This window comes from Pinus tabuliformis, chromosome 8 (assembly GCF_031772625.1).
Source record: "Pinus tabuliformis cultivar Carrire ecotype Pingquan chromosome 8, CPIR1, whole genome shotgun sequence".
Lineage (NCBI taxonomy): Eukaryota > Viridiplantae > Streptophyta > Pinopsida > Pinales > Pinaceae > Pinus > Pinus tabuliformis.
The window spans coordinates 1,772,883,372-1,772,909,140 of NC_142294.1; positions in this window are offsets into that span (position 1 = coordinate 1,772,883,372).

Sequence of the window (25,769 nt, forward strand, 5' to 3'; positions counted from 1 at the left end):
ACACAATGGTTGAAATTTGAGGACCACCTGAAAGGGTTTGTGTCTAGTTTATCTATGGAGAGTTTTCTTGTAGCTATGTTTAACAAAGGGGAGACTCTTATCCCGTGTTTGTGGATGCTTATATTTTTATATGTGTAGTATGTGCACTATCATGATGTTGACGACATTTGTTTGGCCATTAGTCTGGGGGTGGAAGGCAGTCAACTTGGTGAGATTGGTATCCAATAATGACCAAATGCTTGACCAAAACGTACTTAGGAACCTATAATATCTATATGATATGATGGTCTACGTGATCCCAAAATGTACCCACACCCACTACAAGAATATCTTGTCAATGGCTTATGTTGTGATACGCTTCTTTCAGGAAGCCAATATAGCCATCTTAGAAAATATATCAAGGACAACAAACACACAGCCACTACCATGCTTGGTAGAATAATGGGCAGACTATAGTGCATGGGGATGATTCTCAAGACCTTCTTGGAGTAGGCAAAGGGGTGCATAGGCCTTGCTTCTTAATGGTTGGCTTGATGATGGTATAGGAAGTGCAGGATTTGATATATTTACAAACATCATGTTAGAGTTTCACGCAACAAAAATACTTTTGCAATATTGTTACTGTATTCTCAATGCAAAATTTCCTTGCTATTCGACTATAATGCACCTCCAAAATAATCATGGCATGCTCGCTTGAAGGAACATAGAGGTGCCCTAGGTTGCACAACAATGAATCCCAGAGGTGGAAGTCTAGAACTTGCTTGCCTTCTATTAGCATCTAGTATGTCGTGGTAAATTTTGGATAAGTTTTTTATAGTTTTGGCCATCGAGAAGTTTCCTTCCCATTAGAATTGAGAATGGTGGTTAGTGCCACAACTAGGGGTTATTTGAGGCAATATGCAATGTGATTAGCGATACCCTTATTGTATTTAATATTCAAATGGAATTATTGCAAATTTGTGGATCATTTCTAATGGTGACCATTCTGTAACTTTCCTTGCATTTGCATAAATTAAAGAAATCAATGATCTATTTAGATGATCATCTCCTTCCCCATAATGATTCCACTACCAATAGGTCTACATGATGGAATACATCTCCTAATCATCGGTGGGGTATCTCCGAAGAGTATTAGAGAGTGTCTGAATATGATAGGCCACTAGATACCATTGTTGAGTGTGGATTGCACCAATAGCATAGTCGAAGGCATCTTTCTCAATTTCAAATGGTTGTTGCAGGTTTGGCATTACGAGGACTAGTGTAGACAAAAATATCTGTTTCAACTCAATGAATGGATTCTATTGTGACTAATACCAAAAAAATCTTCACTTTTTCTCCACTCGTAGTAACTTAAAATAAGAGCCAAGTGATATTAGAGAATCCGAACACGAATATGAGGTAGAATTAGCAAGGCCCAAGAAGTTGCAAAGCTCTGTGAGACTTGTTGGTGTCGACTAATCTATAATAACTTGGATCTTATCTAGATCGACATGTACACCTTGCTCATCAATAATGTAACCTAGATATTGGACTTTTTCCATGCCAAAGGAGCATTTTTCCACGATCGCACATAGCTTGTGCTACCACAAAGTATCTAAGACCTACCTAATATAATGCAAACCTCTTCCTAATCGTTTCTAAATATGAGGATATCATCGAGATATACAACCAAAAATGAGTTGGTGAAGGGACCCAATATGTCATTCATCAGTCTCATGAAAGTTGCAGAGGTATTTGTCAAACCGAAGGGCATGACCAACCACTCAAAAACACCCTCCTTGGACTTGAAAGTAGTCTTCCACACATTGTGGGTTATATTGGAACTTGGTCATAACCAAACTTCAAATCAATCTTGTTGAAGTATTTTCCCCCCTTCAGCTGATCAAGAAGGTTTTCAATCCATGGAATCGGGTACCTGTGCCTTAATTTTATTTTATTTTTAGGACTTGATAATCAATACATAGGGAGTTGATATATCATTTCAATGACTATATTGGCAATATAGAGAGAAGAAAATAAAAAATATAAAAATATAACTACATAAATATTTGTTGGGGAATGATGGAGTGTGTTAGGGTTTCTCTGCTCCCTAAAGTTGAGGAGATCACCGACTCATCAATAGAATTTGGGGCTGCATCTCTCAACCATAGTGTTGGAGGATACCTCCTGATCCACTATTCTGTGTTGGACATGATAAACTTCTTTGGGGTCTCTCTTCAATCATATTTGAAAACCATTTCTGATTCCCCTGCCGACTACGAGAGAGATGGGAGTCTTTGTCCCTTTTTTAATTTACTATTTTGGGTGAGATCTCCTCCAGTAGAAATGCGACAACACTCCACAAAATTTCCTACAACGATTTATGTGGGTGGATGTCCACATCGGTGATAACATGCCTTGTGAGTTATAACAAAATTCTGGGGGTGCAAATATTATCGATGCTGAGCCCAAAATTGCCCATGACCTATGGGAAGGATAGAATTTTTTACCAATGGTATGCAGGTACAAGCTCGATCTAGATTCGTATAAGGGGCTGGAAGGTATAGATCTGAAACCCTCTTCACCATTGTCTCTTGTCACAAAAGAAAAACCAAAAGAAATCAATTGATGGACTGAAATCAGCACATTTATCTCCATCACCAAGGTGGTGTATACAATAAATATTGAATCTCCCTGACCTGATCTAGGATCTCTATCCATCTTATGCACAATGAGTATCATTCAATATGGATCGGGAATGAAGCCAAGGTTTTTTTGTCCATTTTATTTGAATATACTCTCATACATAATAGATCTAAAAGTATTATTACCAAGGAACTCATAGTCTAAGATTGTGCCCTCGTTTCAGTCTCTGCTACAAGCAACAGAATTTTCATATGACACTGAATCGAAGTCCGAAACTCATGACCCACTAGAACAGGAATAACAAAACCTTTTCCAAATCTTTTACCCCTGATGGTAAATCATCATTATTTTGGGTGCAGGCATCTGATAAGGTTTCTCAAATGAATAAGAATCTCATGCAAAATATGGGCTATCCATCACATCAAAAAAACCTGATTTATGGTGGCAGATCTATGTAGGATGATTAGAGTATACATGAATACAACATTCTTCCCGCGACCACCATCATCCTAAATTTGAGATTGAGAGGCAGAGCAGCTGGAGCAAGTAAATCAAAGGGAGCATGAGGTGTTTTTGGCTCTTGCTTACCCAAAGGTACATAACTGAATCAAGAACATATACATGGAAGTTTCTCCTTCAAAGACATTCTCCAAGGGAAACCAACAGCTACATCAAATCCAGAACAAACACACAATATCGTCAGTCCCTATATAGTGGAGCAACTGAATCATGTTCCAGAACTGATTATAGATCTTCTATAAATAAATGATATTTGCACAACTTATGAAGCATAAGCCATCATCTACATATTTAACAGTTTCTGGCCAAAACCAATGGACCTCTTCCGCTAGATATTCACAAATTTGACAACAAAATTTGAAATACACCTTTTTTCCAAGGGTTTCTTCATAGTAAAATTTGCATCATCGGAGGATCGAAAATTTTTCCTTCAGGAAGGTCCATGGTTTTGGGGATCGACGAGACTTTTCATTACCCCATGGTTCCCAGATTGTGATTCAAACACCATGATTGTATCAAGAATTCTAGTTTGGGTCAGGATACATAACCTCCCCCTTCATTTTTGGCATCACCAAGCTCTAGAAGGCATTGGTAACCTCTTAGTTTGATACATAAAGACAGACACACAAATAATGGAAGAATAAACCTGTATATTTTCCTCAATATGTGTGGAGGTGGACCTTAGTAAAGGTTTGTTGGATTGCATCCACTTGTCACACAACAAGCAAAGTTGTACTCAGTTCCTAGATTTTGAGAACGCAACTTTCATATGTTGAATATGCTGATTGATAGGACATCTAAAAATCATGTGCCCTCATGCCAAGAAAGAGTCATGAAGGAAGAAGAAACTAGTAAAGTGACCAAAAGGATCATAATTTCCCTTAAATTTTCCAGTAGAGGAAGAGGATGAAGCAGAAAAGGATCCCATTTCCAATGTGGAAAACCAGAATACACAAGAAAAATAAGGAAAGGGGAGAACCTCTTGTGAAGTGACAGAATTACAGGTCCCTGCGAGACAACGAGTGAGGATACATAAGTAAAAGGACTCAAGAGGTTACAAATATCACCATGTATTAGAAAATTCTGACTCAAACAATGAAATTACAAGAATAGAAGAACAAAATCAGCTATCTATTATATAATCCACGCCAACTCAAGGAGAATGGTAGAAGCTAGAAAAGAAGAAATGGAGAAAAGGTTAGCCCTTTCTCTTCATCTGATAGATTATTTTTTCGTTTGAACTTATGATCATCAATATTGGACTGGATGATGGAATTAGTGCAAGAATCTACAACATGTAATTTTGTTTTCATCAATAAGATTACAATTTTTCCTTGGGAAAAAAAATCAATACATAGCCTCTAGGTCTCATCCTTCTACAATTGGGATCTCAAAGGGTGAGGAACTTGGTCAGATGTAGCCTTTTTGTAGTAGCTACTAGATCTGCCATTCGATTTCCTCATTGTATAGAAGAGAGTGGTGGTAGATTGTCCCATTAGGTAGAGGTGCATTGGGGCTCAAATCGATGGAATTATTGACCTCGTAGTGTAGAGATACCCCTATGGATGATGAGAATATGCCTATGAACTCTTCCACGGCCTTATCGCTTTGATTTTTCCACATAGAGGAGCCCTATGTGTAGGACATGGATGTGGCTACAATCTTCCCCATACTTTTAGACAGAATCAAAAGGAAGGAAAAATTCATAGTCTAGGAGATGATCTTACTACATTTCTTAGTAGAGATAAGAGAAATAGTAGTAGGTGGGGCTACCTCCAATATCCTATAAAGTTTTCTTCCCAAAGTAATGATTAAAGTATGAGGTCTAGACTCATACACAACATGACATTTCCACAAGTATGGTTGGCCTAACAAAACTTCACAAACTTCAATGGGAGAAACATCACACAACACCTCATCTGTGAAAGGATTGATCATGTAGGATAAGCGAAAATATTGGCTGACGTAGAGATATTTCCCTTGGTGGAGAAACCCGATGGTGTATGGTTGTTGGTGTGGTGTTGTCAGCATGCCAAATTGCTTCATGACCTATGCTTAGATGAGTTTCTTTTGACTATCACTATCGACGATGAAATCTAGTAGAGCCCCATTTACACACATTTGTGAGTGGAAGAGATGTTCACCTTCCTCTGGACCTTCAAGCTCCTTATGCTCAACCTTGGTGGTAGCAACGATGACACTAGGTTGTCCATCAATGACCCCTTTTCAAGGTCTATTTCTGATTGAGAGTCTCCATCTGACTCTGAATCTTTCATCTGAACCACCAGTGATTACTTTACACAACACTCATTTTTTTTATGAGTGGGGCTCTTGCGGAACTCACACCACTTTTCCATTTCCTTCTTCATATTCCCATTTCTATTATTTTCTTTTAGATTCAATGGATTGTCTTGGGTTTTTCGACATTGGATCCATCATTAGTTTTATCGTTTGGGGGTTCCCTTATCCTGCTTTTGATTCGTAGAACCAATGTCTCACTTCTTCTATATGATTTTTTTCTCGATTCAGGTATCATATCGGTATGTTGCTCCAATAAAGGAGATGTCTAGGAACTCAATTTATGTCTAGATGTATTTCTGTAGACAACCATGATACTTGGGCACCAGATGACACTTAGAATGCTTGATACCCAACTTTGTGCACAAGGTATAAAAGATATTTGTGAACTATTGCATGTCCTAGTCCCTTTCTTACCATATTGTGGTCCATTTTATATATTTGTCTTCATAGCTTCTAACGGAGTAATATTGTTCCTCAATAACATCCTTAAAAGAGTTATAAGAAGGTGTAGTTAAAAAAAAGTGAAATCTCCTTGATGGATCTTTTCCCATAGTAAGTTTACCACCAGTCCTTGATGTCGGTGACAACTTTAAGAAGTACAAAAATAATCTTCTTTGTATTGGAAAAATAATTTATCGAAAAATATCCTTTCAGTAGACTGAACCATTTATCTACAACATCTGCATCTTTTAAGCTTTCAAATATAGGAATATAAAAGTTCACTTGTACCTTAAAGGGGGAAATGCCTCCAAAGTTACTGTTGGATGAATATGCGTTGCTTATTGGTAGTCGCCAAAGGATGTGAAAAATGTTATCCATCATTTCATTCCTTAGTTTCTTGAGGGCTTGTTTTAGCAACAATTTGATAGTATCTCCTAATCCCTCGTATTTCTCTTTTTCCACAATGGGATGTCATTAGAGTCAGCAAGGATTGTCTTGCAAGGGTTCAAGTAGTTCAATTGCTAACTCCTATTCCTCAACCTCATTGGGGACATGCATAGAAAAACAGAGAAAGAAGAAACCTAGCTCTGATACCACTAATCAAAATTTATGAATGAATGAAACAAAATATATATTTAAACCAAAAACAAAAAGACATAGTGAAATTAAACTTAAATTAGTAACTAACAAATACTAGAAACTATTTACATGTAGAATGAAAGCAAACTAGCTCAAATGGTAGTAACTTATCGCTGAGGAATTATGTGACGAATAAATACCTTCTGAATTATGTTAAAAAGAGCCTCTAAAGCCTTTTGATCATGAATAAAACATGAGAAACCCTAAAATATATAAAAACCTAACCCTAGGAGATGAAGCACCAAAATCTTATGGGCCTCAATGGGGTTAGTTGGAACATCAACTTCGTAGGGTCATAACTTTGGTATACGATATTCATTTAGTGCGCACAATATCCCATTAGAAAGGTGAAATTGAGGACAACAACTTTCTACTACAAATGTATTTTTTTAATCACGCTTTACCATTTCCCCATAAAACACCTTTTAGGGCCTCAAAACGGATTTGGAAGTTTAGGACTTGAAAAATTTTCCAAAAAGAAAAAAACTGTGGAAATAGGAAACTATGTTGAAAAATAGGAAATTGATAGGAAATAATGTTGGGGGTCCAAGTGGAATAGGAAGGTGGCGACCTATATCCACATGGATCAAATTTTCTCCCCTACTACTATAAAAGTAAGATATATTATTTCACCAATGGTTGATCCAAATACCAAGAGCTATCCAAATTTATACCAACTCATTAGGATATATTTCTATTATTGTACAACTAATCCACTACATACTAATGGTTTTTCTAAGAGCCAAATGTTTACCCTACCTTAACATGACAAACTACTTATGCTCATGATTATTGAACCTAATTGTGTCAACTACTTATGCAAATGAAGTAGGATAAAACATATAAGACTTTCAAAATTTTCATTTCGTGTTTTGCTTGAGCAATCAACTACCCCTAAATGCACAATATTGTTGATCTTGCAACTCACCTTGAGCTTAATCACTATTATCCTCTCTAACCCCTGTCATAGAGCTATCCTTGAAAAAAATTGATATCTTCCTCCTTTTATTTCCCATGTTAGATATTCATGGGGGTATGTCTTTACTTTTGACACCATCTTGTAACATAATGTTTACTTCAATTCAACTTACCACTCTTCTTTTTCTACTCATCTTCAATAATTTCTATCTTCGTTATGATACTTGAGGTGCTATTTTCCCTCACTTTTTTTATTATTGATATCCTAAGAGAGATAACACTCTCAGACTAAGATAATTTGATTTACCTTTATTAAGGACAAATCCATTTCTTGATGTACTATTTTTTGGTGCTATCAATCTACCATACTCTTCCTTATTTTACATCCTTTATATGAGAATGTGACATCTATTTAAGAGATAATTTCACCTATAGTAGTAGGTTACTTTAATATTAGCAAGCTTTTCCTAGAGCTTGACGAAATGGTGTGTGTGTGAATGAAGAAGTAGGAATAGCAAAAAATAAAACCCCAAACACTTCATATCGCAAGAGGAAAAATTTTAAAAATACCTCTTATATCTATATCCTTAACTCTATCTGATGAAGACAACTCTAGGAAGATATCCTTGAGATATTTTCTCCTAGATCACCTAAATAAAATGCAAACTGAGAAGGAAAGCAAACCCAATCTTCCTACAAAACAATGTGAGTGCCAAAACATAAAACAAAAATCATATAACATGTCAAAGAACATATGAGGTAAATGTGGGGAAATCTTTATTACTTTCATCTCAAAATAAAAGTTGATGAAATCAATGAGTTCTCCAAGACTCTACCCTTGATCTAGTTCCTAATCTCTCTCCTCACTAGTGTGGATTCACAAGTTTATCACGGTCACAACTATACAAACATTTTTCCATCAGTTCCTTTTTTCTCCCTATGACTAGTGAAGAGATCCATTTATATAGATTTCCTTATGATTGGCCTTCATTACACCCAGACACTTTCTTCACCATATCAAGACGATCATTAAGATAGAGAAAATCAATAATTAATTTAATCAACAACGATTACTGTAAAGGTCTCCTCCCACATCTGCCCAAGTAACTGTCCAACTAGGGTAAACATGTGATGAGAAGTTACTATGATATGATTCGACCTCATAAGTCATGTTAAGGAAGTGGAACCAATGGAAACAGACCATGTAGACCTTCAACATCAGCAATAGGACTCTTAGGAACCATCCCAACCTTTCGGCTAAGCATCCCCTAGGTCCCACTGAGATTTTGGACCACTTGACCTTTGGACGCTCTCACAAGCCTACAAGCCAGCGTCTAGGGACGTATGGACGCTCTCACAGGCTTACAAGCCAGCATCTAGGGACTTTTTTGCATAGTGTTGTGCCAATTTCCCTCGGATTTGAGCCACTTTTTCAGGCCAAGAGCCCATGTCACTGCCCATAATAGAGTGACATCTTCAGAACATTAAGATAACAAGGAAATGGCAGTGCAAAACAAATTACTTGAATAAGACCTTAACTAGACCCCTAGTAGCCATGACAGGCATTTCGTCAAACATATCATGAATATGTAATCTACATGAATAAATAACATATCTGAGCATAGGGGTCTCATACTTAGCTGCGAATTTCTAAGACACATTGATGCCTCAATATATTAACTTCCATTTCGTCCATTAGGTGATAGATACATTGATCATTCATTTACAAGTAAAAACATGATGAGATCCATACATAGCTATTGTTATAAAACACTTATATAACCAGAACAATAGCAGCAGAAATACCAACGAAATCACAGTCATATAAACCACAAATAATACAGTACAATACTCATAGAAATACAAGGAGAAATAACCTCATATTGATGATGTAAAATCCAAACTCGAGATGGGACTTCCATGTTCCAATTGACCATAGAATGGCTGAGCCAAATCTCTCTTCATTCATTCACCCCCATGCCATATTCCAAGCACGAATGTGGGATATCATAGAACACCTCAATCCAAAACCATCTAGGACTTCCAGAGGCCATCCACCTCAACCCATCAAACAATGGTTCCACCTCACGGTCGGACATCACAAAACAATCATCGGGATGGTCTCTATCCAAGCCTTCCAGGGCTTCCAGAGCGTTTGTGCAACCAAGGCTTCCAGGACTAGTAACTCAACCCACAGCTTTTACCAGTATTCCAGAGCATTTATCCAAGTAGGGATTCCAGGACTAGTACCTCAACCCACCAAGGGCTTCAAGAGCATTTTTCCAACAAAGGCTTCCAGGACTAGTAAATCAACCCAAGTTGTTATAGGGCTTCTAGAGAATTTTTCCAGCAAGGGCTTCCACGACTAATAGCTCAACCCAATCTAAGGAAACATGAGAACCAACCAAAATAAAACAAGGAAAATAAATCCACAATCACCATGGCTATCCAGGAAATGGCAAGGCTAAGAAATAAATTGTCAATTCTGACCATCCTTCATTCCAATGATAGATCACAATCAACAAACAACATGCATATGTCATTCTTTCCAAAACTAGCAAGGAAAACATACATGAAATAGACTACCTATAAGAAAATCTTGTTGTAGTTGTTGATGTCGATGTCCTTTTGTAGTTTCCTTCTCCTCCTTTTCCTTCTTGCTCCAAAACTCTAAGTACGCCACACTCTCCAAGAGTGCTCAAAGAATACTCTAAGTTTCCAAGAGTATGAGAGAGAAAAGAAGAAAGATCCACCAAAACTTCAATGACCAAGCCTACCCACTGATCCTCAAAATCCTTTTTACTAATGAGGCCTCTATTTTCTTCATTTTCCTCCTCACATGAAACCTATGACCTTTCACCTCCATTTATTTTCATAAATAAAATGTTAATTAATGCCTCATGCCTTTCCAAAGCCTTTCCCATTACCTTTTATAATTTCCTTAGCCATAATAAATCGAATGAATTGTTGACACAAAATTGTCATCAGGGAAAGACCCTAGGTTCAAGCATAAGGGGCCAACAAGGGTCTGATGCAGTCTAGGACAAAGTCGACATTTTCACCCTACCCTAAGGGATAAGGAGTCTCAATCGAGGCATGTTGTGGCCAAAACTAAGAAGGGTTTAGAAGGATTACAAGGATGATCCAACCATTACTCTATATACAACCTAAAGCATAAATTGATCATAACATTATATCATTACACATATCATATTCATATGAGGAAAGACCCTCAACATAAAACTTTTGAGTAGGCCCATAAATCAAAACAATACACACAGAGAATACCATGCAACTATTCCATATACTCATTCATATTAACCCAATCAGAATATTCATTACAACATACATTTGGCATAAAGCTTTGAGAAAATAAAAAAAATATCGTGACCACATAATGCTCTAGATCCCAGATCGAGCCTAGCTCTAATCTTTCTGCCACTTCTCTAGCCCTCGGATTCGGCACCTCTATGCCCATGACTCCCTCAGATACCAACCCCTTCTTCATGTTGTTCTCTCCTTTTATCTACTCCTCCACTACTCAAACTTCCAGTTTCATTTGACTGTCTATCCCCTCGGCTGCTTCTCATCCTCCTCCTTGTTCGCTCGCCTATTTCTGCTTGTTCTTGACACCTTGCCACAACTGCCCCATGACTGCATGGTCTTGCTTCCTTTCCCAATTGTCTTCTTTGCAACTTGACTGTTGTTCCCGCCCCCTGTTTTTCCCTCTTCGCACCTTCAAAACTTTTAAAATTTAAAATGAAGGCCTGAAGAGGACCCGAACAAATTTCTTTGACTCGTCCCTGAGTCAATTTATCTCCTGTGTTGTGGGTCCTGTTGTTGTTTCTGTGGGTATTTATTCTTGTCTCTGCTCCTATTCTTCCCTTTGAGGGGCTACTGTTTCAACTGCTTCTTATGCCATATGTTGAGGGGCTACTGCTTCTTCTGCAGTCTATTGGCCTCCTTTTCCAAATGAACGCCCCAATTCAAGAACAAAGTTTGTCGTTTCTTTCCTGAAATTGATGTATTTGTTGAGTGTTGCTTGCCATGCAATCACTATGGAGTGAGCCTGTTTGATGAATTCCTCTATTGTGTTAGATGTTAGCTGACTCAGCCTACTTCTTTATAGTTTGTTCCACTGTTCTTCGCTGTTGTGGTAGACTTTCATCAGGGCAAGGACATGTAGGTGGATTGGAGGTCTAAGGTCTCTGATTTTCTTCTTATTTTTTGCAAATTCATCCACTATCTATTTGACTTGAGCCTGAATGGTGGCGATTTCTTCATCAATATTTTGCAGTCAAACGGAGTCTGTTCATCTCCTATTGTCAGAAATCAAAACTTGAAGTTGTTCTCACAGAGGATACACAAGCTGATTCTTTAGGGCTAGGCTGCCCGACCACTCATGCACTTTATCCATTAGGGAAAACCCATCGGCTAGTGCTTCAAAAAGTGATTCTTTTGTAGTGAAGATGGTGTTGATATTATCATCTATTTTTCAGGCATATATCTCAACTGGATTAGGCAACCCTGATCTGACTGTCGCCAACTTTTTCTTCATGTTTGCATTCATGGCTACCAGACTCGAGCACGCTTCTGGGATGTGGTTGCAGCAATAGACCAGCCTGCGAGATGTAATATCCTCGAGAACTTCTATGACAACATCTAATATTGTCAGCCAAAGAGACCGAAATTTATTTGTAACATGATCTACCTAGGCCTGTAGATCACTATTTGCTTGTCTTAGTTGATCCCTTTCTTCTATGACCTCCTATAACTATCTTTTTTATTGTTCATGTTCACAAACGAGGTCATCATGTAATATCTCTGCTCTCTGTGCAGCTTGCTGGATGAATCCAAACAATTGTGTCGATGACCAATGCTGCAAGGTTTCTTCCTGCATTGTATTTGGATCTGGAAAATTGCTTTGAATGGGTAGGCCGCTGGCAATGGACTTGTCTGAGTGGGATGGGGGAGAGTTTTCTTGCTACGAAGACAAGGTGAACTAAGGCGTAGGTGGAATGATGGTTGGGTTTGAGATTAACAGGAATTTATATGGAATTCAGTCTGGTACTACTCAGTTCTTGTTGACTACAGAGTGGCCAATATTGGCTCATCCCCTAGTAGAGGGACCGACCCTAGAAGTAGGGATACCAACGAGAATGTGTGAGTTCCATTTCCTTAGAGAGCCTCACAATATCGCTGGGTAGATTCCACTTCCATCTCTTCTATCACTACGCGCCTACTAGGGGGGATGGTTTCAGACAGGGTCGTAGAGGTGGAGGATGTATGCAAGGAAAGATCTCACGACCCTGGTGAGACTGTAGATGAGGTTTGAGAATTTTCTTCAATGATTGGGGATGTAGATACTACTTGACTGACCTTGCCAGTGAGGTCAATAATTGGGATCGTAGCGGTTGTCTTGGGTTTCTTGGTGACCAAATTTTTCATTCCCCATTTATGTTTTGGCTTTGGGATTGTTGGCCTTGATTATGCATGGGGGCCAACATTGGGAATTTATACAGCTAGATGAGTGGTTATTATCAGATTAAACATATTAGACCCTTGAAAAGATGCAGATTGTGTTGCCTCACTTGAGGGTTTAGTGAAGTTCGCAATTATTTACCTGACGGACGACATTCGATGCTCCATCTGAAAAACCATTGGCTCCAGATCATGTTTTTCCTATCACTTCCTATTGCTCCCTTATGCTTCTCCTATTAGCAGTTGTAGCCTCATTCCTTCAAATAAGTAGTTGTATTTTCACTCAGTGACCTCACACGCAACCCTCGGCCACGAACCGACCTCACTATGGAATGTTGCTTCTGATAAAACAAATATTTGCTACCTCATTTGAAATGTTTCCGAGTGGACGCATCTTGGCTTGATGTATGTGTGCCCATGGGTAACCCCAAACCATATATCTTGCGAAAACTTGTCCAACAGTTATCTGGGTATTCTTTCTGTCATCCTAATTGTGATCAACATCAACCCATACCATTCGGTAAAGGTTGCCTCATTGATTTCTTTGTTTTTGGGGTCCCCTGAATCTCTTCATGGCTCATATTTGAGTGCTATGGGTTGGTCATCTCTAATTTTCATCATGTCCCTTCCTCTATGAAGTCGCCATTTCCACATTGCTAGAGTCATTATTATGTAGCCAAATATGAAATTAGCACTTCTCTTGTAAATGTCGTCACAATCTTCAAAGAGTTCATTCAATACAAAGGTCGGCCAATTAAGCACCTCCCCTTTGCAACAGTGTTTTGCAATTGATATTGCGTCCAGTGTAAATTCATTCTTGGAAAAATGCCTCATTGTTTTCCCTGCTATTATGTAGCAAGTGAATCTTATTTCGTCCTTGGTGATAAGATGAATCTTTGCACCTTTTCCCTCGCACTTGGTCTTGTATTTCTTGTAACAATCCTTGTCGCCTTCTTTCTTTGCTCGCTTTGTTCCTCCTTAGAACATTGTAGACATTGCATTTCCTCCTGTAGAGAGTCCTATTAGTCGATGGATATCATCAACATGAATTGGGTATTCTTTGTTGAGCCATAGTGATCGCCCATGCATCATGCTGGCTAGGAGCTTTGTGCATTGCATTGCTGCCAATTGCATGCCGAAATTAGGTAGGCTCCTAATATTAATCAACGTTGATCACTGGAGGCCTCTGAAATCCTCTTTAACCTTTGTTGTCATTGTGCCATCTCCTTTTGGGACATCTTCTATGTATACTTCCCGCTTCAACAATGGAAATTGGAAACAATCTGAGAGATCATTATCCACTAATGTTGCTTTGTCATAATTTCCATATAGATTTTCTAACATTGTAATTCGCTCATCCAGTCAGTTGTTTGGGATTGAGAAAGTTTCTTTTGTTATGTTTCTGTGCCTCTAGTAGACAACCATTATTGGAGTTTTAGAGTCTCTCTGTCTCTACTACTGTTGGTTCTCAGAGTGAATTTGAAGTTCTTCTGTCACCTACATTTGAAATTCTATAACTTCTTGCATCGCCATGCAAATTAAGTAGACAAAACTTGACACGATGTTTCTGACTGGACTTGGTAACTAATTACTATGACAAATTTCCCTATGCTTCTTAATTGTGTTATGCCATCATCGACTGACTTGGATCTGACTCGTATGACGTAGCACGAGAAGGGACAAAGTCGGCCACATGGTTAATAAAGCTTCCATAATTGTGGGTAATTATTAGTTGATTTATTCCCCAACAGGAAAATATTTTATGAAACTCTATCTAATAGGTGTATTATTTCTTACTTATTATGGAAAAGACCAGTAGTACGATGGAAAGGACTCATGGAACGTGCGACTATCCACCCTCGACCATAAGTGGGTTACAGTGACATAGTATATTTTCCACAACCAGATTGACACGTGGTATTTATTTTTTTTTGGAAAATGAAAAAGACATGGACTGTAAAGGAATATGCTACTAAATCATGCGACTCACTATGCATTTATTATGGACTAACTAATAATTATTGACTAAAACCTACTTGTGGGCTCGTTTCTGAGACCCCTTCAATTTGATGGCACGAATGTGGACTTGTAGAAAGGCTTTAGGCATGCAACGTTCACCCATCCTACCAACATTGTCCCATCCAGTTGCACTAGCTTCACCACCACAGAATCTTTAATCTCCGCAACTATGAATGACCCCAACAAATGCATTTGTAGTTTTATTGGAAAATTTTGAAACTTGCTATCATACAATAGAGCATGATCCCCTACCTTGAAGGATTTATTTTTTATGTGTTTGTTGTGCTAAGCTTTCTATCTCCTTTGTTCAACTAATTGGTGGAACTCCACTAAAAAACTCGATTCATCCAACTCCATCAATTGTTCCATCCTCTCTTTCAAAGCTGCATCATATTTCATTTTGGTAGCCTAAGAGATAAAAATGCTCGGGACAATGAATTCTGCTGGTACCACTGCTTCTCTATGGTATACCAGTTGGAACAATGTTTTCTTCTGTGTCCTTTTTACTCTCGTTTTGTAGGCCCATAATTTTGCTGTCACCCATTCATCTGAGTCGTCTCGGTTTGCTGACACAATTTTTGTCAGACCCCTCTCGAGTATTTTATTAAATACTTCAACTTTTCCATTGGCTTACGAGCAATATGGGTTGATTTTATGATGCTGGACCATGAAGTTCTTTAGGATAGAAGCGATAGTTTCATTAATGAAATGAGCCCCTTGATCACTGGTTAGGCTCTTTGGACATCCAAATCTAGATATAATGTACTCAAAAATGAATCTTGCTGCAGTATTAACTGTACAATCATTGATTGGCACTGCCTCTACCCACTAAGTGAGGTATTGTGTAGTGATTATGATGTATTTGGTATGGGAATGATGTGTTGGCGGCATGATAGGGCTGAAGAAATGTACTGCACATTACTCAAATATTTGTATTACGTGAACTAGATTTAAAGGCAATTCATCTTGATGTGATGGCTTCCCGACTCTCTGACAAACATCGCAACTCTTTGCATATTCTTTAGCATCCTTGTGGATGGTAGGCCACCACAACCTAACCTGCAATATTTTCCTTGCGGTAGCTTTGCCCCCGACATGGCCTCCCGCAACTCCAGCATGGCACTCCCATAGCACTTCTTATCTCTCATGTTGAAGCAGATAGCATTGTATAACTTGATCAAGGCCTAGCTTGTATAGATGTCCTACAATTAATTGATAATCTATCACTCTCACTATTAGGTGTCATTTCTGCATCGACGTGTATCCCTCTAGGAAGTATCATGTTGTTAGTAACACAACAATCTCCTCTAAGTAGTCTAGAATGGCTTCTATTCAGAACAAGTCAGCATCTGGAAGTTGGTCGTCTAATGGTCCTTCATTTTCTCCTAATTCTAACCTTGATAGATGGTCTAGCCCCACATTTAGCCTTCCTGGTTTTATGACCACTTCAAATGTGAACTCTTGGAATAGTAGTAACCATCGACATATTCTTCCCTCCAACACTGGCTTGTTCACTAGATATTTTAAAGTTGAGTGGTCCATGAAGAACTTGAATGGTGCTCCCAACAAATAGTGTCTAAATTTTTGTAGGGAGTAAACCATTTCTAGTGCTTCCCTCTCTGTTGTTGTGTAGTTCTTCTCAGCTATTGATAGTTTCCTACTGGAAAAGTAAATTGGGTGATCCATGTTTCTTTCTCCAGGTTGTGCCAGCACTGCTCCTAATGTTATTCCTGATGCATCAATGTGTACGTGAAACTTCTTATTCCAGTCTGGGTATACAAGAATAGGGGCGCTTACCAATTTTTCTTTTAATTTGTTCAGTGCCGCTTGACAGGCATCCGTCCACCTGAAATCTTCTGTCTTCTTTAGCAGTTTCTCCATAGGAGCCGTAATTGAGGCATAATTTCAGATAAATCGATGGTAATATCTTGTATGGCCTAGTGTTAATCACAATTGATTTACGTTATTTGGTGGCTCAATATTTAAAATTGTCGCAACCTTTGGGGATCTACGCACACCCCATCTTTGCAAACAATATGGCACGGTAATTTTCTAATTGGAACTACAAAGATGCATTTCTTGAGATTTAAGGAGATTTGTAACTGTCTACACCGTTCAAACATGACCCGTAGCAGATTGGTGTGTTTCTTTAACAAAGTGTACACCGTCTAGTTGTCCATGTATACTTCTAAGAACCTGTGAATGTAATCTCTAAAGGAAGCTCTAAGAATCTGTGAGAAAACAGATGTCGCATTCTTTAGACGAAATGGTATTACACGATAGGAATATGACCCCCATTTCATCGTGAATGTTGTTTTCTTCTTATCTTCTTCCACTATACAAACCTGATGATAACCTGAAATCCATCAGTGAAGTAATATGTTTCATTCCCTGCAAAATTGTTTAGAAATTCATCACTAAAAAATGTTGGGAACAGATCATGTACACGTGCATTGCTTAGGCTCGTGCATTCTACATAGACTCTGATTTCCATGGCATCTTTCTTATTCTATATTACAATCAGGCTTATCCATCCTGTTTTTTCCACCGGGAACATCAATGTGGCTTCTAACATTTTTTCAACCTCTTTCTTAACCTTCTCTTTCACTCTTGTGTTTAGCCTGTATGGTATGTGCTTCACTAGATGTGTATTTGGTTTCATCATGATCTTCATCTCTCTAATGTCCCCTTTTATTCCTGTTAATCCAAACATAGAGGCTGGAAATAAGTCTTCATATTCACAGAACAGGTCAAAAATTTCCTTAGTTGTTTGTTTGTCCCAATAATCTCCAATGGGTGCCATCTTAGGTTTATTTTCTGAGCCAATTTTATGCTTTTGCAACTTCACTAGGGAGCCAGTGTGCAACCTCTCTTGAAGGGATTTCTTGAATATTTCGTTCAGCTTTCATTTCTTGAAATGTCAGGTGTCTAAGTCCTTCTAGATCATCCTCCTCTAGATCTAAATTTACCTTTTCACAAGACATATATTATGGATACCCTGCTTCATAGAAATACTGTAGGAATTTCTCATCAATGCAACCTTCCCATAGCTATCTCAGAGTAAATAAGATCCTTTTAATGACATACAAGGTTTCAGTCAGGCATCAATCACAATCTTTGAATGAGAAACTAGTGCTCAATTGGTTAGCCATGATATCCCAGTCTACTCTCTGTCTATGAAATTCCTCCTATATATACCATGCTTGTGGAATTGTACCCAAGGTATGTATGAATAAATGCACCCAGAGTTCCTTAGTTACTTTCTCTTTTTTCGATTTCTCTATGCAATCCTCTAAATGTTTTATGGGATCTGAGTTTCATCTATACTTCACCTCATCGTGTGGCCGGTCTCCTTCTTGTCTAAACCTCTCCCTCATGGCTCACTTGATAGTCTCCCATTCACGCAAAGTGTTGCGATGTGCTTTCCACCACCTTATTGGGGTGGCTTGTAACACAATATCTAATAGCGAGACTTTGTGATCTTCCCTTATGGTTCTGTCCACTTTATTCAAAAAAGTGTCTATTGATTCAATGTCATGGAAGGTAGGATAATTTCTTACCTCTACCCCAATCTAATTTATTTTTTATATCATGGTGCAAGGTCTAGTATCAATTTCATATCCTCCTTGTTGCCATGCATCCCAAGCGGCTTCTGAACCATATTCTGAACTTTGTATGCTCCTCCAACTGACCGATCCTCTTGCTGTTGGATTTATGTAGTCCTCTCTTTTTCCTGTCGTTAGCTTGTACAACTGATCTAGCATTCCCAGCTCATCTCGATCATCCACAGGTTCAGTGAACCTTGGTCCTTGTTATGGATCTAACGGTTGTATTACCTGCATCCCTTCTACTTCAAATATCATAAACTCCTTCTTTAGGTCAATGATAACATAGTTCTACTAAGCCTAGTTGATGTCAAGAAGTGTTGGCTACAGGTCCTTATCACCCATTATATCTATTACTTCAAATTTAATATAAGTTTTTACCCCTGCTACATCCACTTCTACATCTTCCAACCTTCCAATGGGAAAGATGAAATATTGATTTGCCATCCGCAGTTGTATTGGTGAATATTTAAGTTGTGGCTTCCCCAGCACTTCCCATGTCTTTCTAGGTAGAATATTTACATTTGACCCTAGATCTAACATTGTATCCTTAATCTGGAATCCTGTGACTTGAGCATCAATATGGAATTCTCTACCAGTTCTCTTCTTGTTCTGTCGTACCCTTCTCGAATGTCTTTCCAGTAGGTTTTCCGATATTGTTTCCCCTTTTTCTTCATCCTCTGGAAATACTGCTTTCAGACTCCTGCACAACTCCTTTAGCATCTTTTCATTATCAACAATCTACAAAAATAGCCTAAACCATTCTTCGATTGGTCGAGTGTTATTGTCTATGTGTGAGTCTTGTTTCTTGTCTCCTTTTATCTCTGTTAACCCATCAAATAACTTGGCTGCTTCCTGATAGTATTGTTTTTGTTGGGTGGGGTTGTATGACCATTTTGGTGATGCTACTCGAACAATTGAAGGCTGGTCTACCATATCCCGATCATCCCCTTTCTTACCCCTTTAGGAAACTATATTTATATTAGTTATTAGAAATGTCTCAGCAATTCATGGTTCTGCATTGATCAAATTAATGCCCCTCTGTCGGGTTCTTTATTTCCATTTTGTAGTTAGCTTGAGACAATCCTCTATGGCATGTCCATTGATCCTACATTGTGAGCACGAAGGCCTTCTTGGGAGTGGACAATCTCTAGCAACATGTCCCTCCTAATCATAATTGTAACACCTTACAAGTCCTCTACCCCCTGTTCTTCCTCCTCTTATACCTCCTCCTCGTCCCCCATGACCAGATTCATTGATTCTGAATGTGGACCTGTCTAAGTGCTCTGCTAAGGCATCTAATGCTTGGAATTAGTCAATGTGGTGTGTTGTGGATGCACATAATTCATAGTAACTATTGTTAGGTACATTGGAATACTTTTGTAGTATTGGACATACCCACAGCAAATGTCCATAGTTCCTACAAACTTCACACTAGTATTGCGTGTTTTGGCCCAGGAAATCTCCTTGCGATCCCACTGTTGCAATGCCTACTATTAGCAAGGCCCCTGATGATCCTGCAATTTTCCCTGAACTATTTGTGCCTCTCAGCCTTGGGCATTCAGTCGCCACATGGAATTCCACCATGCAGTGAATACACCATACATTGGGTCTTACTGGCCGAATTGGTTGTAGGTCTTTTAATTTCTCTATTAGACTGGCAACTTGATTTTGGAGGCCAATGATCGATGGGTCTTGCAGTCCCATCCTTCCTCGATACTCATGTGGGTATCCTGCCATGGCTTGTATGCATGACAATTGTTCTAACACATCTTGGAGGGTTCCAATATTTTGTTGTGTCAACGGTGTTCTAGTAAGGGGTAGGAGCGCTTTAAAGAACCCATCCCTTTGATGATTGGGATCTATGGTATAGCTTAGCATGCCAATATCATCTTTAACCTCTGCATCAATTCCCAAGCAAGCTCACCTTCCTTTTTCTTGATCTCCCATAGTTCAGATAGTCCTTGTTGATCTGTTTGTGGCACCTTGAATTCTTGAACGAAGCCTCTCTTAATGTCATCCACTGAAGGATTATGGTTTTGCTCTTCCCATTTGATAAACCATGTTAGAGCTCTTTCTCCTAATGTACTCTAGAACTCAATCGAATTTACATTATCTGGTGTTTGATGTGCTCGCCATATAGCTTCATACAGATACAAATGTTGTTTTATGTCTCCATTCTCTCTAGTAACAAACTCAGGATATCTAGTAAAGGACCCTGCCATGTTCATTTAGGTGTGTGCTAGGAGCACAAATCCTTCGTTTCCAGGTTGCTAAGATCCTTGTAACCCCAAATTACTAGCACTGTTAGGCCCACTGTTATTAGATGTATTAAAACTCTCTTTATATTTTTTATGCACATTGTGTACTCGTATTACTTTAATTAGCTTAGCAACAATTTTGTCAGGGTTTTTGTAAAGAACCAGGGGAGGTCGGGGTGACCACTACCTAAACATTAGGGATTCTACTACTGAACTCTAGCTGATTTATCATCCTCAGTGAAAAATCTTCTCATCACATCGCACATCTCACCTTCCGTCTCCTCTTCATAGTTTTCATGAGTGCTTCCTTCCCACATCTTACCCGCAAACTTTAAGGGAGAGTCCTTATCATTCTCCCAGCTCCTATCTGTCCAGTCAACATTGCTTTCTTTTTCTATGTCTTTCTTTATACTCTTTCCTTCTTTTGGGCTCCCTAACACCGAGCCTACTTGGTGGGGTCCCGTATGTCTTTTCTCAAGCGCTTGTACCAATCTTTCCTACCACTTTTCTGCTAGTAGTGCTCTCCTTTGCACCCTCGTATCTCTATCTCCCTCTGATCCTTCTATGTCCTTTCTTTTAGCGGCATCTACATTTCCCCAAACAATAGCGTTCTCCCATTAGGCCTTTCCCCCCATACTGGGGTTTTACACTACCATGGTTGCTCTGGGTAAAGGTAACAATCCTTCTTCCACCATTAACATCTTAATCCACAAAGGCACTTTGTTCACTAGTTTCCCTCTTAACCTCGATATAAACGCTACGTCCACCTTTGAAAAGAACTGATAGTTCTTCACTGTGAATTCAAATACGTACCCTTCTATGGTAGTCTGTACCCAAAACTCTACTAACCTCGTCAGCACACTATCCAAGTGTCGAAGTGTTGTGAGGTCTGTGGGAACCTAGTCCAAATAGGTTCTTGTGATTTCAAGTCCTGGAAACAGAACCATTTGTTGGCACAAAATTTTCATCAGGGAAATACCCTGGGTTCAAGCACAAGGGGCCAATAAGGGTCTGTTATATTCTAGGAAGATGCCAACATTTTCACCCTACCCCAAGGGATAAGGAGTCTCACCCGAGGCATTCTGTGACTGAAACTAAGAAGGGTTTAGAAGGATATCAAGGATGACCCAACCATTACTCTATATATAACTTAAAACATACATTCATCATAACATTATATCATTATAGAGATCATATTCATATGAGGAAAGACCCACAACATAAGACTTTTGAGTAGGCCCATAAATCACAAAAATACACACAGAGAATACTATGCAATTTTTCCATATACTCATTCATATTAACCCAATCAAAAGATTCGTTACAACATACATTCGACATAAATCCATGAGCAAATACAAAAAATACCATGACCACAAAATGCTCTAGATCCCTGACCGAGCCTAGCTCTGATGTTTCTGCCACTACTCCAGTCCTCGGATCAGGTTTCTCTGTGCCACATACTCCCTTAGATACCAACCCCTTCTTCATGTTTTTCTCTCTTTTTATCTACTCCTTCGTTTCTCGAACTGCCAGTTTCATTCTATTTTCTATCCCCTTGGCTGCTTCCCGTACTCCTCCTTGTTCACTCGGTTGTTTCTTCTTGTTCCCGACACCTTATCTCAACTTCCTCATGACTGCATGGTCATGCTTCCTTTCCTAGTTGTCTTCTTCACAACTTGACATTGCTCCCACCACCTAGTTTTCACTCTTCACACCTTCAAAACTTTCAAAATTAAAAATGAAGATGTTGTAGTGTTTTCTTCTCAATGATGTATGAAAAGAACCCACTTAAGATTGTGGATGACAAACAATCTCAACAATATAAATGGCTGCTAAACATTGTAGATCTGCAACAACTGATAGAAACAAAACCTTTCAAAGTTTGGATCTATGCCACAATCATAGTTAAACAACAAAGAGAAAGAGTAATAACTCCAATCATCCAATGGAAACCAGATATGTAAAGAATAATTTTATTATAACACATGTGAAGGGAACAGATAAATGCTACCAGTTTCCCTCTATGGGATGGGTTCTTGGCTATCCTAAAACATCTTCAGGTTGTGTAGAGTCTCTCTCCTCTATAATGTATAAACCCAACAAAAATATGGTGTGCGACAATGAAAATAATCAGAGTTACAAAAGTGAGTGAAACAATGAAAATAATCAAAAGTGAATAATGAATGGAAAGCCCTTCTATTTATAACAAAATATTGAGTTATCCTCGAACAATGAGTAATAATAGAATATTATTGATCCCATTCTTGGAATAACCACTTGGAATATTTTAATATATTTGTTTAGGAGGGAAAAAGTATTTAAACTTTTATTTAGAAATAATAAATAAATAAATGATTTTTTTATTATCTCAAGTAATTAGTTAAGGAATAATAAACAAGTAAGGATTTATTTAATTATTCCTAAAGGATTTAGTCAAATTTGACAAAGAATAATAATTAATTATTCTTGGAGAAAAAAAGATAATTAATGATCTGTTGATTTTTCATAATTGGGTCAAACATGACAAGGAATAATAATAAAACAATGGTTTAATTAATTATTCCTATAAGAAAATCAAATAAATAGTGGTTTATTTAATCATTCTTCATGGGTTTAACTATAAATTACTTAACAAAGGTGGCTTATTAAGTAATTTTATTAGGTTCCAACCCTAACCCCCTTATTTATGTAATAGGGTCGAGTCACAGTTATAGTTAGTAAAGAGTCAATAAAGCCCATATTAATAATTGTAAGTGGTTGACCCACATTTAAAGAAAGGGACCACAGTTAGTTGCAAATGGGCCATGGTATTAGATAGATGGTATAAATAGAACCATGGTACTGACCCATGGTATTGCATGTATGAATCCTATATAAAGGGTAGAGACTCCCCATTGAGGGGCGTCGTGTATTATTCTGTAATCAAGCCTTGCTCTATTGGAGGTTGCCACCTCGAAGAAGCAAGTAAACATTGCTTTCATCTCTTAATAATAAAATACATGTTATTTCTCATTTTATTCTGTGTTCTGGGTTGTGTTTCTTCATATATTTGGTATTCTGGAATCTTCTCGCAGGTCAAGAGCATAACAAGTGGTATCAGAGTGCTTTCCAGGGCCAGTGGTATCTCCATTTTTAGCATAATTTTTTTTGGTTAGAGATGTGTTCCGACGTCTTTAAACCACGAGATCTATCGTTGAGCACATAAACCTATGGATTTGGGGAGGCATGCATTCAGGAAATACAAGAGGTGGTCACGCTTGTTGGACTCACTTGTAACCCCTGTGGGTACCCCTTTGAGTAGTAGGGCATTAAACAAAACCGTGCATAGAATGTCTTCCACGTACCCCTTGGGTATATCGGAAGCCCCCTGAGCTCACTTGAAACCTCGCCATAGATAAACTATCAGTCGTCTTGCTGCTACAGTACACCAAGAACAACACTCAAGGAGATTACTCATGCGTACGATAGGGTAGTCGAGTAGTACGACTAAGGGTAGGTTGATCCTCCTTAGTTAGTGCCCTGAAATATTGGTTCGAGTACTATTGTTGGACCCTTATGTATATTGTCATCTGTAGCACCTGACACCCCTTGAGACCATAGTTCCCTTGTCTCTGTGAAGATCGCCCATCATCTTCTTTGCCATATCAGATCTAGCAGTTAGGGTTCTGTCACTGCCACAACAATCAGATCCAGTAGTTCAGGGTCTATTGCCACAATACCATTCAGATCTAGTAGTTGGAGTTCGGTCATTGCCGTAGTCCAACTCACATTCAGTAGTTAAGGGTTTCGTAGACAAATCTGACCATTTGTGCAAGAAGGCTTGTGGCTCCTATACCCTGAGGCGATTCTCATAGGACATTGGCCAGGATTAAATTTTCTAGAAATTGGCTACTGCAGTATTGATAAGCGGGGAGTAAAACTTTGTTCAGGATTCTTATAAGAGACTTAGCCCATAAGAACCAGGACGGCGAGCTGAGCACGGTGTTACCATTCACTTGTCAGCTTCAATTTTTGGGTGGTCCCAAATTTTTTGAAAGTGAAGACAAGTGACCTGGATCTGTGTATGGTAGAAACTAGAGCTCAAGCCATGGCCAATGAGAAGATCGAGACCATTGAAAAAAATTTGGGTTGGATAATGGATCAGCTGAAGACATTAACAGACATAGTCACAAAGGGAAAGTTAGTGTTACAATCGGAGGTAGATGGTTTTAATGAAGACCTTGAAGGAGAATCTAGCCATCATCTTCACTTCCATGGAAATCACCAACATTCCCACCCTTGACCTCCCAAGCTGGACATGTACAAATTTGATGGCTCTAATCCGGAAATATGGGTAGCACAAATGGAACAATATTTCACTCTGAATCACATCGTAGATGATGAAACTAAACTACATGTGGGAGGCCTTTACTTGGACCAAGAAAGATGGAAATGGTGGTAGTGGCATCATAAATGTTATCTAAGGACAATTACTTGGCAGGTGTTCACAAAATCCATTTGTGACCACTTTGACCGTGAATCTAATTTTTTGGGTCATCTTACTAAGCTTAGACAGACAAGCACAGTAAATGACTATATTACAGCCTTTGAGAAATTGGCCTTCCGCACAATAGGTCTGGGAGATGAATTCTACTTAGAATGTTTTATAAGTGGTATCAAAGAAAACATCCAAGCCCATGTCCAGATGCACCAACCAGCCACATGGATGAAAGCTTGCACAAAGGCTATCGATGTGGAACGTGCTTTAGCGGCCTAGTCACCTCGTCCAAATTTCATAGCCAAGGGACACCCCACCCAGGCTTAGGGCACTACCCAAACACTTAAGGTTAAAAATGTGTCCCCTGCAGAAATGGCTGAAAGAAGTAAGCAAGGATTGTGTTACTACTGTGATGAAAAATACTCCCTGGGACATAAATGTAGGGAACCCAAATTCTTTCAAATTGATTCTACTAATCAC